Source organism: Corvus hawaiiensis, chromosome 26, assembly GCF_020740725.1.
Source record: "Corvus hawaiiensis isolate bCorHaw1 chromosome 26, bCorHaw1.pri.cur, whole genome shotgun sequence".
Lineage (NCBI taxonomy): Eukaryota > Metazoa > Chordata > Aves > Passeriformes > Corvidae > Corvus > Corvus hawaiiensis.
The window spans coordinates 43,189,543-43,203,975 of NC_063238.1; the positions used below are offsets into that span (position 1 = coordinate 43,189,543).

General features: G+C 51.4%; 1 protein-coding gene across 14 annotated transcripts in view; it reads left to right on the plus strand.

Annotated features, from left to right (window-relative positions):
- ADGRB1 (adhesion G protein-coupled receptor B1) overlaps positions 1-14,433 on the plus strand; it is a 281,572-nt gene that overhangs the window by 1,265 nt on the left and 265,874 nt on the right. The gene's annotated exons all lie outside the window — the stretch shown is intronic.

Sequence of the window (14,433 nt, forward strand, 5' to 3'; positions counted from 1 at the left end):
CACTCCTCTGCTTTTGCCCCTGGAAACAGCGCCCGGAGGATGTTTTCGTCCCTTCCACTCCACAGTTTGGACTGATAGAGCGTAATCGTTCCCTGACATGGGAAGTTTTAACTTTCGTGCATGCAGGTCCTGTGGGCAAACATCAAGCACTGGTGGAAAATACTGAATGTCTGCAGGATGCGGAAGGGGGAATGCAGACGTGTCCTGGGAAAAGGAGCTGGGGACTGGGTTGTTTGGGGGGAGAGAAGGCAGCCAGGCGAGGGAAGAGGACCGGGGAATCGCGACAGGAGAGCTGCAGAGCCAGCCGGGGCTGAACTGCAAAGTGCTGTGAAGCCGCGGTGCCTTCGCGGGCAGCCCTGGGGTCCGGGACTCCTCATCCCGCAATGTTGGCAAACAAAGTCTCGGAAGCTGCCTGCCCCGGGCTCGAATCTGCCCTCATCGCAGCTCCCTGCCTTCCCCCTTTTCCTTGGAGAGCTCTCGAAGTGGGGGGGTGGGGGGGGGGGGGGGGGGGTGTCCTTGCTGGCTTCACTGCTTGTGTGGCACCTACCCAGGGCTGGAGGCTACGGCTGGGGAGGCGATGAGCTCCTCGTGTGCCTCCCCAAATGCCATTTCTCAGCACTTTGCTTCACACTGGGGGAGAAAATTAACCTTTAGCCTCTGTAGAGCTCCGAGTACGGCGCAGACACACAGACACGCTGCTCCCGGAGCTGTGCTCCTGGGGGATGCTGGCACTCAGGCATGGCTTAGCCTTTCTTGGGAAGGGGAGGGGGGGGGGGCGGGTGGAGAGAGAAGGAGTCTCCATCAGGGATGCGTAATTACAAAGCATCTTGTTCTGAATCACCCTGTGTGGGAATGAATCGCAAAATTTGTCTCTCCCTCTTCCCCCACCGCCCCCTTGCCTTTCACGGCCTGACATTCGCTGATGGAGGGTGGCTGTTGATGCATCTTCAGACTTTCACAGAGAGGTGTTTCAGCCATGGCTCTGCCAAGGCTGGGAGGAAAAGGGGAAAAGAGGGATCGAGGGGCATCAGGTAGGGGTTTCAAAGGGACTTTTCAGTCGTGGCTGAGAGCAGGCACCGGTTCCCGAATGGAAGGGAACAGAACGGGTTGCAGAAGAACTCTGCCAGGTACCTTGGGCTGTGACTCACACTCATGTCCCTGATCCTGCCCTGGCCAAGCAAACGACCCCTGTGAATCAGCTGCACAGAGAGGAGTTGGGAGGGAGGGGAGCATCAAGGCAAGGTCAAAGGGATGGAGGGCAAAAAGACACCCCCCTTCCATCCCTGACCACCCCGTCCCTTCAGAGCTGGGGCTTTCTGAGGCTCAGCCACAACCCAGCTCCAGCGCTGGGTCTGCCGAGAGCCACGTCCAGCTGACAGCTGACGGCTGAGGGAGGAGGAAGAGGAGGAGGGGAGGAAGGGGGCTGAGGAAGAGCAGAGCTACTTTGACAGATGCCCAAACCTGCGTGCGCGGCAGAGCGAAAATCGCGGCGCCTCGAAAGCCTCCCGGGGAGGGAGGCAGGGGCGCTCGGGGTGCGGGGTGCATCTCCCCAGCCCCGTTACCTGTTGATTACCTATAGGTTTTCTCTCACCTGGCCAGGCAGAACCTGAGGAAAGCCGGGAGGGCCGAGGCCCCGACACTCCAAGGAGTTGCCTGGTGACCTCCGCCGCGTAGCGGGGAGGGCTCTGTATTAATGATGATGACTCTGCTTTGGCTGGTGCTGAAATATCTGTATTATCTATTATCAGCTGGGAGACGAGGCTGGAGGCTTCGCAGGGCTGGGATCTCATCCAAAGTCCGGGCTGCTAAAGGAAACAAACAACTCTCCATGCATATTAAGTGGGTTCCTAATTAATTAATGACTCATTAACCTGGGTCCCACAATCCTTCCTGTGCCCTAGACCTCGCTGAGGAAGAGGAAGGAGGTGGCAGGGCAGAGCCAGGGAGGTTTTTACCCTTGGAGAGTGCTGAGGAATTGCACCAGCTCAGCCAAGCCGCACTGCCAGGGGACAGGGTGGGCGCGGGGCTGAGCCTGGCAGGGGACAAGGGACAGGGAGAGGGCTGAGCAGGAAGGACATCCTGCCTGGTGGCTCTCGGAGGGGCACAGAGGTGCTGAGGTAAGGGGACCCGGGGGACCTCCATACGCTGCTCCGGGTGTTACAGTGGGGTCAGGGTGCAGCATCGCTCCTGCTGTGGAGGACGAAAGGGAAGACCAGGAAGGAACTGGACGGGGACAAGGCACAGGCAAAGCAGGAAGAGGGCTCCTAGCCCTTCTTATAGCACTTGGGATGGTGTTGCAGAGCCCTGGGAGAGGGGCTTGGAGCCCCCGTAATTGACCAGTGAAGGTGGACAGGCTCAGGGAAGGACCGGCTGCAAAGCGGAGGGGTTTTCTGTTAATGGTTGTAACCCCTTCTCCTTACATGAGGGAAAACGAGGCAGGGACGGTGTGCCAGACCCCATACCCGGGATGGGAACTGCGTGTGCGTGTGTGGGAGTCGGGGGGAGATCCTGAACCCCCATCACACCCCAAGCAGCAGCCAAAGGCAACCATCACGGCTGGGGAGCACCCCCCATCCCATTCTCTGCCACCCCAGGGAGACCTGCATCGCCCTGTGCCCCGCAGGCACCCAGAGGTGCTCTGGGAACCCCCCACAGCCCTTCCCTCCCTCGCAGCACCCCACAAGCCCCTTTTACAACCACCCCAAACTTAGCGAACCCACGCACACGTCCCCACTCCATCCTTCTCACAGCATCGGGACCATCCCCGCTGCAACCCCGCGGCGGGAGGGGTTGGCAAAAGGTGTCGGGCATCGCAACCTAAAGTCAGGGTCCCCCCCCAGCCTCCCCCATACCCAACCAGGTAGCGGGGGGGCTGCCGGGGGCGGCCGGGGCTTGCGGCGAGCGGCGGGGAGGTGGCGCTCGCAGCCCGGCTATCGCCGCTCGCCACCCCCGGAGCGCTCGGATGCTCGGCACAGCCCGCGGAGTGCTGCTCCCCGCTATCCCCCCCAGCCAAAAAAACCCCACCCGCACAGCTGGGGCTTGCAATAAACGCTGGCGCCCACCCCGCACCCGAAACGCGAAACCCCCGGGGTTCATTTCCCAGTGTCCGGCGTCACCTTCCCGTTGGCTTTTTGCTCCCCCCACCCCATGTTTTTTTTACCATGCTCCCCCGCATGTTTCATCTCCTCCCCTCCCCTCTTCTCCCCAGTCTCAGTATCCTTGCCAAAGTAGGGGCTTCCACGGGCTCTCCACGGGAGTGGAAGTGCTGCTGTGTTCTGCTCTGTTACCCCCATGCCCAAAATGGGGGGGAGAGGGGGGGCACGGAGCCAGCCCCCAGTTCCGAGGGCTTGCTGGAGGTCTTCACACCATCCCTGGCTCCTTACAAGTGGGAGAAAGGGATTCCCGAGCACTTTGCTCCTGGGAATCCACCCATAGCATCGTCCAGCAGGGATGGTGTCCCATCCTCGAGGGGGAGATGACAGAGGGGCTTCCCGCAGTGCCTGTGTGGCTGCAGGTGGCTTTTCTTTCCCAGTTTCTTGGGGGGAGGGAGAAGGGGGAGCAGCGTGCTCACAGATCCAGCTTCACCTCCTCCCGTAGCTCAAGTGTAGCAGAAATCCTCTGTCATCGATACCTGTTGCAGGGTATCAGCTTGGCTCATTAATTAGCTCCAGGAAAACCTGTGCTGGTAAACAAATGACTCAAAGCTTTTCTCCGGGCCTGATCCCGGGCTTGTGGAATGCTGGTCACCACCTTTCTAGGAGAGGTCCAAAGGGAGAGGAGTATTTTCCTCAAGATGGATGACAGACTGTCTCTGGAACCAGCTCGCCTCCTCCCCTTGGAGAAAATTCACATCCCCAGGAGAGCCTTCAAAGGGAAGGGAGCTGGCACCTGGCCTGGAGGCTTGCAGGAGAGCCGTGCTTGGTGTCGCAGCATGGATTGGAATGGCTCAAATGTGGCTGCAGACAAAGCCCAGGGGTTGCCATCACATCCCAGTGTTCACCGTTCACAGGATGCACCTGAGTTCCTCTCATGACCCCTTCCCCAAATTCCCTGGGGTCCCTGCTTGCCTGGAGTTTGCTGGGATAAAAGAGAGCAGGAGGGTGATGCTCATGTTTGGGGGGAACTTGACTAAGAATTAAATGCTGATGGGGGTTGACCTCCATCCATAAATTTGGGTGGGGATTTGGGGCTCTGAAGCACGGGAAGGAAAGGACTGGTGCACAGTTCCCTCTGCAAGGTGGGGATAGGGGTCTCCTTGGTATCTCAGTTGCTTTGAACCATGTCCCTGCCAGGCAAAACAGTATTTGAGTGCCTCACCTGTGCTGGAGAGGCAGGGGCTCTTTTTGACTTGAAATGTACTGCATTCCTTTGGATTAAATACTAGGAAGAAATTCTTATTTGTGAAGGAGTTGAGGCCCTGGCACAGGTTGACAGGAGAAGCTGTCGCTGCCCCATCCCTGGAAGTGTCCAAGGCCAGGTTGGACAGGGCTTGGAGCAACCTGGGATAGTGGAAGCTGTCCCTGCCCATGGCAGAAGATTGGAACTGGATGATCTTTGAGGTCCCTTCCGACCCAAAGCATTCTGTGATTCTATGAGTCATGTGTGAACCCCTCAGATCCCAAATCCACAGGAGACCAGCCCTCTAAGTCCCAAACCACCATGGCAGGGAGCTGTGGCAACCCTCGTTTCTCCAAGCCAGGACCACCACAGATGTCATGCTGGTCTTTAGCATCCTCCAGCATCCCAGTGTTGGAGGTCCCACCTGCCTTGTACCCTTCCTTAATGGTCCTGCTGTCTAAAAGGCAATTCTTCCACCCCATCCCTGAGCTACTACTGGGGCCATTTTGTTAGAACTTAGGAAACCATCAGCTGGAAGCCAAACTTCTCTCTTGGAGAGCAATCTGGCCGGGCAGCCCACGGGGGGAGTGTAATTCCCTTTCCCTTCTATGCATTCCGTGTGATATTTGGCTTTCTAATGTGGTTTACAGCCTGCTGAGGCTACAAAGCACAACAATAAAAAAATAAATAAATAAAGGAAAGGAAAACGAGCAGTAAATTAAGTCCCTTCAGAACATCCATTTGTTGTCACATCTCGAGTTCAGAATTTCCTCGCGGTGCCTCTTGGAGCGAGGGTTTTGTATTAGTCTGATTATGTTGAGATAATCTGTCATGTTGCTCCAGGAAGCTCTGAGGGAAGAGGAGAGAAAAAAAAAAAAGCAAAGGAAAGATAATATTTTAAATCAGAGGGCTGCTAGATTGGTGACTCTGTCTGGCAGACACACATCACTGCCCCCTTTATGAAAATTTTAATTGGTTACCTCTGTCAGAGAAAATGAGAGATTTGCTGATTTTAATTTGTTGGAGCGAATCACTCCCTGCCAATGTTATCAAAATTAAACCAGGGATGGTTTCCTACTTTCCTTCTCCTACTCCCTCTGCATTTTCTTCTGAAATATCCCTCCATAAAAGACTGATTAAGGAGTGACCAGCTGATGACAAACGAGCTGTTGAAGTGGCAAACTCTGCCGTGCTTGGTGTCATGCCTTATCCCTGAAACAAGGAGGATCAGGGAAAGCAAACGGCATCTGGAGGAAGAATGGACACAGACCTAGTAAGGAAATATAGATATTTTTGGGGAGGGGTAAAAATTGGGACAGATGGGTGTCCTGTATGTTGGCTGAAGTGAGTGTATGAAACAAGATGTATAAAATAGATAAAATCCTCCTTCAGGTGTTCCAAGTACCATCGTAGTTTTTGGTTGGTGATTTACTCCAGGTAGAGCTGCTGTTTGCTGACTTGACGTGGCCTGGGAGCAGGACAGAGGAATCCTGCATGTGTTTGGGGCACCATTTCGTGCATGCCATGTGTATGTACCGCTATTTATTGTTGCCAACTCTTTCTCTGAGCACCGAGCTTTGGTCAGTGGCAGGTCTTGTGATACCTCCTGCCATGATTTCAGCACTCCCACCTGCAGACTCACCTTTTCAGCTGCCTGTTTCCAGGCTGGCTTTGCTAGATGGAGATGTTCCCTCAGTTTTTGAGCTCAGCTGGCCTATAACAAAGTCCTTGCTGTTTGCAAAATGGCTCTTTTCTTCCTCCCCTCTGTCAGCTATTAGGAATATCCCATTCCTGGCAGACGTGCCCTATTCCATATTCATTGAGAATTAGCACAGCTCTCTGTCTAAATGTTTTTGGGATAGGGGTCATCATGATAGCTGTGCTAGGATAGAGCTGGAGCTGAAGCACTTTGTCTCTGTCCCATCTGTGCTCCTGTCTCTCTGGGGATGATCCTTTAAGCCAACAGCTCCACAGACCGCTGAAGTTTAGGTTACCCAACACCAAAACCCTGTGCCTGTTTTTAAAAGCTGCTATAGTGCAATCCTCCCTGTGGGCCAAGGACATCATCACGGGGCTGATCTCAGCCCCTGCCAAACCACGTGGCTCAGGGCAGGGGTCAGGTCACACTTAATTAAGACATTGGTCTTTCTGCACGTTGGATTTCTCATTTGTGAAATGGGGCAGCCTGGCTTCCTCCTTCCCGGTGGGGCTCTGTGCCAGCTGTGTGTCCAGCTGGATGTGGTCAAACCACATTTCCTCTGGGATCCTGAGGTGAAGGGCACGGGCCGAGCACCAGGAATGATGTATTCTTCTTGCGTCTTGACTGTGAGCACATCCACCCTTAAACATTCCTCCAGAGCCATCTTTTCTTGTCCTTTCTCAGTCCTTAATTTCTTGAGGTCCTTCTACAAGTGAAGCGGGCAATTCTCCTGCACCTGCCTTGGATTCCCTCTGGATTAAACACCTCCTTTTCCAGGAGAACCTTGTGGAGCACTGCAAAATAGTCCTTTGTACAGTCCAGCCCAGCCCACTTGGATATTCCAATCTATCAAGCCTGGGGTAGGAGTCAGGCTTTATGCTGGATGTTGTTGAGCAGCAGTGTAACAATGGAGATCTCCTCCCAACAAATATCTGCTGGTTCCTGCAAATGAAAGTCGATACACCTTCACAAGGAAATCTGTCCCAGTGGGGTCTTTTGTATCGAAAGCCCTGTTGGTAGATTTATTCATTGTGCAGGGCCGTTCCCTTAACAAGTCAGTTATTCATTGGCCATTGCTCGAGGGCGTGTGGAATTTATGGTCATAGTCCTGTAATCAGATATTTTGTTATAGAGGGCTTTGCCACCACGAAAGGTCTGAATAAATCAGTATGCAGCAGGAATTGATCCTCTCACAGGCTATTTCTGGATTCAGCTCATGCTCTAAGAGTATTTTCTCCCTTCTGGAACTATTCTACCGAAGCCTTTGCATGTTTGCGCTGTGGTCAGGCCTACCAAAGCTCTGCTTTGGTGCCTGTGTACAGACAGACACACACTTAGGTCTGTTTTCTGGGCCTGATTTTTGTCCTGAGATACTTGAGGTCCATGCTGCTGCCATTATTTCCCATCCAGAAGAAAAAAAAAAGAAGAATTTTTCTCCATCACCTGACTTAAACATCTGCAGGTTGGAAAGAACTGCTTGAAAAGGCTTTAATCAACTGCCAGGGAAGAAAGGGAAATCTGATTTTGAGTAGCTGCACTGGTGCCTTAAGTACTAAAGAGCTTGGCCTGCTAATCTCCACTTCTCAGATGTTGTTCCACAATCTGATCAGCTCTATTGAGCTGAAACAAGGGTTAATTGCTAATGAAATGCTCCACACCTTCGTGCATACAAGGGAAGGGGCAAGGGTAAGCACCTCTCTTTCTGGAGCTTAGTGCCATCTCATCGTGTGCAGTTGATGGTGAGGGAATTTGGTTCTTGCATGTGTCCCAAGGATATCTGTCTGTGAAGGTAAAATCACAGCAGAGCCTCTGATTTTTATGGCAGAAATCAGGGATGGGAGGAGACGAAAAATCTCTGTAACCTAGCAGCCTGTACTGCTGCACCCAGGTCGTGGGTGATGTTAAATGTGTAAATGTCAATGAACCTCTCCCCTGAGCAGGGCTGAGCTGTCTTGGCACTTACACTTGGGATGGAGCTCGGCAGTGCTGTGGTTCCTCAGTGATCAAGATGCTGCCTTGCAAGTGTTCCCCGAGGCACAGCATGTTTCTACGGAAGCTCTGATGGCTGCAGGGGTGAGTTTTGGTTTAAGGAGAGTCCATGACAAAGGACATTCAGTGCCTGGTCTGCTCTGATGAATGCAGCCCAAAGGAGCGTAAGACTGTGATAAGGAACATGTGAATTACGTCCACCTGTGGGTAGACAAACCCTGAGGAGGCTAGAGGGTCTCTGAGCTGCCCATATCTCAGTAGAATCATAGAATGCCCTGAGCTGGAAGGAACCCACAAGGATCATCGAGTCCAGCTCCTAGATCTGCACAGAGCAACACCAAGAATCCCCCCATGTTGCTGAGAGTGTTGTCCAAACTGGAACTCTGGGAGTCTCCATGCTGTGACCACTTCCCTGAGGAGCCTATTCTGGTTCCTGACCACCCTCTGGATGAAAAACCTTTTCCTTTAATCCAGTCTAAACCTCTCCTGACACAGCTCCAAGCCTTTCCATCAGATCCTATCACTGGACACAGCACTGCCCTTCCAATCACATCCAAATTCCCTCTTTACCACTCGCAGGTCAGCCACGAGGGCAAGTGAAGGAATAACCAGATGGTGAATGTATGTTCACTGCATATTCTGAATGTTTAAAAAAATGACATGAACAATGTTCAATATTTCCTGTCCCGTGTCACTCGCTGGCTCCTGCCAGCTCGGGGTTTTCAGATATGTTACCAGGGATAGCAATGCTGTTGGGACTTTCAGAGTCTCCAGATGGAGATGATGCCACTACCAGCAGGAGAGATGGTGACAGGCAGAAGAGCAGCAGAGCTGGGAGGGCAAGGGGGAAGCTGGGAGAGATCCCAGCAGAATGCCAGTTGGCTGGGGGATCCAGTTAAGTGGGATGAGTGGAAACACCAGGAGGGCATCCTTGCTGGGAGAGTTGACATGATTGTAGATATACCCAAGGCATCCCTCAGGGACCAGAAACTGTGGGAAGCGCCTGCAGGCATGGAAATGCCACTGGAAGTGACATTCCCCAGATGGGCAATCCTCAGTCTGGATCTCCTCTACCAAGACCAAGGAAGATGGTGAGATGGGCTGGATGAGGTGATTTCCAGAGGTCTCTTCCACCTTGAAGCATCTGTGATTCTGTGAAGATGGGACACAACTTCTGTAGATTTTGATGCCCTCACTGGACACAGCTGCCCCCAGCAGCTGCCTCCTGGTGAGCAGGAGGTCTGCAGGGTATTTAAAGATGCAGGACAAACTCCAGGGTGGGGCTGTGTGGCAGCACCCATTGTGGTGGCCTCCTCAGAAGGGAGGAAATCTGATCGGGATTGAGGTCTGGGGGCTGAAATCTAAGCTTGTGATGTGTTTTGAGTGGAAGAAAAACCTTTTGTTATGGTGTGAGACAGCCTTACAACCCCTCAAGAAGTAGAGACTGTCCTTCCCTGTGTTGGGACAAAGGCCTGTTTTGATGTCCTGTTGACCTGATCCCAGTTTTCTAGACAAGGCCTTTCTTGGCAAGTCCATGCCCCTTCCTCTCTCTGGAGTCTTACACCGATTTTTTGGCTGGGCTGTGACCAGAGGCAATGCCACAGCACCTTTGGTCAGAAATGTGCACACACCTTGCCCTAAGATGTGATGCTTAGGTTCTTTTACTCCCATATCATGAAATATTCATATTTTTGTGAATATCTTTTTCTGTTGTCCTGGGAAAAGCCTCAGCTTGTTCTGCAGTTGCTGGGAATTTTCTGGGATGTGGAACGGGGGGATGCTCCACCACAAGCTGCAACATCTCCTTCCTTGTTCTGTGGTGCTGATGGTTGGTGGGTCCCTCCCTTGCTTGGTCTGGCTTTTGACTTCTGGTTAGGAGCAATGATCTTCCCAAAAGGACCTTTAAGACCATCCTGGAGTGCCCCTGAGGGTATCACCTGACTGTCAACAGCATCAGATACACCGTGGGATGCAGTGCTGGGCATGGGGAAGATGGTTTGTGCCTTTGTTGGATTGGAGCTCATCCTAGAAGGTTCAGGGAACAGAAACACCTTTCTCTTGAGCAGGCCTTAAATGTGTTTGCAGAAGATCTCACCACAATTCTTTCCATTTTGCCTGGCAAGGGGAATGTGGGGCAAAGCACTGATTTTCCTCACCTCCCTTCCCTTGCCCACAGGAGTGGTTGGATGTAAATAGGACACGGCTCTTCCCAGTCCTGGAGCTGGGTCAGCGGGCTCTGCTTGCGTGCAGGTGACAGCACTGGGGCGGGACAGGGAGGCTGGCGCTAAACACAACGGCCACGAGCGCCTCGGATGCACCACACCAGGCACGGCTGCCTTTCCTGTGGACTCAAAACCCTCCCTGTAACCTCCTGTTCTCATAAATGCAATTTATGAGCTGCAAGGTGCCCAGCAGGCCACGGCAAGGTGGTTATTAAAACCCCAGCTTCCCACCTCAAATTACAACCCAAATGCTGTGTTTGTTTCCCATTCAACACCGTCCCTCGGAGGTTTTCTTTCAGTGCTGAGCCCTTTTGAAGTTGCTGTCGATTACAGAGCAGGCAGTGTAATCCGGGGGGAAGGAAATCAATCACCCCGGCACAGGGGTCAGAATTGGGGTGGGGGATTAACAGTGCTACCCAGCCATCCTTTCCACTCAGGGGCCCATCCTGCTCTGGAAGTGTCGCTCTGATGGCTGCAGCTCCTTAGACAGTCAGGGAAAGAGCATTTCAAAGAGGGTTTTTTCCAGGCTTCCAGCCTGGAAGGTGACTTTGGGGGTGTAATTATTCTGTCCAGTCACCCTCATCAAGAACCGGTATCTGGGGCTCTTCCTGAACCCTGATTTTCTCTGTGGAGACTTGTTCCCTGGGTCATCAAAAGAGTGAATCGTTTAAAGTTATTATGCTTTATTTCTTCCCAAATTGTTGATCAACACTGTCTTGTGTCTCTGCACTTTTACTGATGAGCCCTTTTGGATTTCCATCACTTGATCACCGTGGGTTGCACAACACCAAATATGAGCATGGCCAATGGAGAGCTCCTGAGCACTGAGGCAGCTGCTTGGTCTGTGGCTTGAATTAGGTGGAAAGTGAACCTTTGGCAGAGGTGAGGTCAACATCTGGGTTGTGCTTCACCTCCAGCTCAGCCCTTTTCCTCTGTGAAGCTCCTGGAGAGCTGCTGCTATCTCTGAACTGTTTGTTTGCACCCTTTCCCTCAAGAAAATTTATTTATTTATTTGGATATCAGGGCTCCTGCTGGTGAGTCTTGTCCTCCACATGTTCTTGACTTGATCCACAGCAGGGTCTGGATGTCTGCAGTACTTGGATTTTGCCAAATATTAGCCACAAATACCTTTGAAACGCACAACAGCGCAAAGCCTGGCATTTTTGCAGTGGTGTGATAGGCAGATTTGGGAGGTGGGGGACACCAGCCTGGCCCAGCCCAGTGCACAGTCTGCTGACTAATGGGTTTATTTCATAGAATCTGTAGTGAACTATTAGCTACAGTAACTATTCTTCCCCTTTAAGAATAAAATCTCTGACATTGGTAAATATTCAAGGTGAGAGGACAGAAAGGAGACCTGGGTAGATAGGATGCTGTTGTTGGCACCACAGTGGCTGGTAGAGGTTCTGACTGAGGTTGAGCATGGCTGTGCTCTGTAAAATCAGATTTTTTAGGACATCTTTCCTCCTTAATTCAGGAGTGGAAGTGGGTTTCACCTTGGGACCATCAGGGTTTCTTTTTCTTCTGATTAAACCTTGCAAGTACTTCGCTGCCCCAGCATCTCTTGTGTGTAGAGGGATACGAACCCCTGCAGATGTTCAGTCAGTGAAATATCACATCAAATATTAATCAATAATACGTGTCAGGGCTTGTTCTTTGATTCAGAGACCTGGTGCAACTCGCTGCCACAGAACAAAACTCCCTCTGTCTCCCCACCTGTGACTTAGTCTTGACCCTAAGGTTTATTAGGAATAATCCCTGCCCCATGCCATCCCCTGGCTAGAGCTTTGTGTTTCCTGGGTAGCAAGTCCACGGTGTGAATGGATTCCACACAGAATCATGGAATATCCTGAGCTGAAAGGGACCCACAAGGACCATCGAGTTCAGTTCCTGGGACAGTTCATCAGATGGTTCCTGAGACTGGGCTCTGTCCCTGTGCAGTCCAATTGCAGGCAAAAATGCCATTACTGAGTGAAATAATGCTAATAAATAATGAGTGACCAGGAGAAAAAGAAAGGCCAACATGAGAAGGGAGCCATTGGCTTCCATGTCCAGTCACAGTGGGGTGTGGCAGCTCAGATGAGTCTCCAACATAACCTTGACCATCTGGGCAGCTTTCCTGAATCGGCTTGCTGTTTCATAGAATCACAGAACTGCTAAAATTCAAAAAGACCTTTAAGATCACCAAATCCAAACGTGAACCCAGCACCACCACCACATTCACCGTCATCCATGTCAACACATTTTTGAGCACTTCCAGGGATGGTGACTCCACCACCTCCCTGTGAAGTCCATTCCGATGTTTTACAACCTTTACCTTGAAAAACAAAAATCCCAATATCCAAACTAAAACCTAATCTAAATCTTCGATTAGTGTTTGTGGCTCGCAGGGCAACACCAGCCCAGTGTACACAGAGGAGAGACAGCCAGACCTGGCAGCACTTTTTTTGTCCAAGTTTCAGGGACTTTCAGTATCTGGGAAGGCTCTTGGCTCCTCCTTTGCACCACTTCTCAGCAGTAATGAGGTAACACACCACTGACTTCCCTGAGCATCTGTTTCATGGGGGAAGTGATTTTCCTCACTGCTGTACTGATTGGAAGTGGAACAGCCTTCAGTCCTGTGCTGTGTTCCGGGGGGCGCTGAGTCTCTCACAGGCTCAGAGAGCTTTTATCCATGAATACCAGCCTGTAACCCAGCAGTGGCTTCGAAACCATATCTGCTTGTGAGACAAAACCTGATAATTTCTGGCCATTCAAAAGCATTCAGGAACACCCTAAATTGTGTCCTCTGGGCTGGATTACAATGTCAAGTCTTTTGTATTTCAGATTCTCCTGTATGATTATGGGAGCAGGGGGATGGAGTCAGTACGTGAGCAATCAAGGACTTTCCATCGCCTTTTTCACCACCACTGTGGCATTTAGATGAACCCCAGGGTACTTTCTAACCCTCTCCCCCTCTCGTGCTGTAGTAGGGCTTGGTAAACTAAACAGGGATAGGACACAGATCCAAAAACTGCCCTGCTTTTGTGCAGACTGTTAAATTTTTAGAAATGTTTTAGAACATCTTCTGAGGCAGCATCCTCTCATCCCAAGACTGGTGGCTGTTCAGAGGAAAACCTGGCCAGCAACTGTTCCCAGCAGGGACATGAGTCACCTTCTGGCAGGGAGAGGGGCAAAATCCTCAGCTCTTGTTGCCCTGTGTTCATTTTAAATCAAGCAGCAGCTCATGGGCTGAGCTGGGTGGAGATGCCTGTCTGGGGGCTCCTCTCTGCACTGTAACATCCCCCTGCCACAATGCACTTTTACAGCTCCATAGATCACTCAGTAAAAACCACATTTAATTCTATGGTAAGGTCACTTTTTATTTAAAAGGGACAGGATGGATTTAATTTATAATCCTCTCCAATTTTATGGCTTGCATTTAGAGTTATATCTATCATGTAGTGCCAAACACATATTATAAAAATTGATTCCCCCTTTTCTCCTCCCTAGATTTGCTGTGTCAGGCGGATTCTGGTTGCCATCCCCTTTGCTTTAAGCCAGCAGATAGACTGAGGTGGATCTAAACATCAGGGATGACATCTGGGACTGCAAAGTGCAAGTTTATAGGGAATGGGACTGGCCCAGATCTATTCCTGGGTGTTTGGGAAGGAAGACGGTCTCTGCCAGCCTGCCACAATGCAGGACAGGAGGGCAGAGCTGCAGTCTGCAGGGGAAAATGCAGCTCAGAGTCAGGGCGAGGTGCAAGGGGTTAGTGGGTGACCTGGTGTTGGTGTCTTCATGCAGGTCCTGACGTGGTGCTGTGATGTAGGCACATCCTCTAAATTCAACAGCAAATTTTAGGCAAGGGACATAATGTTCAGAGGAGGTCGTAGAGAAGAATCATTACTTTTTTTTATTCCACGAAAGTTTTTAGACAATTTTAAGGGAGCAGCAGTGAGGTTGAAGGAGGGAAGAGAGGGAATGGGGTGACACCAATAAGAATCAGACCAAATGTTCCACCTGATCCTCACTTCCAGCATCTGTATTCTGCACCCACACCTCGACACCTTGTCATGTGTATCACACCTTAAATAAATTGAGAGGTCTCTTTGCAGAGCAGTGGACATCAGAGAGGGGCAGACAAGGAAAGCCAGCAGAAGGAACTGTGATTGTTGTGAATTGTTATGAACTTCGGACAGGGCT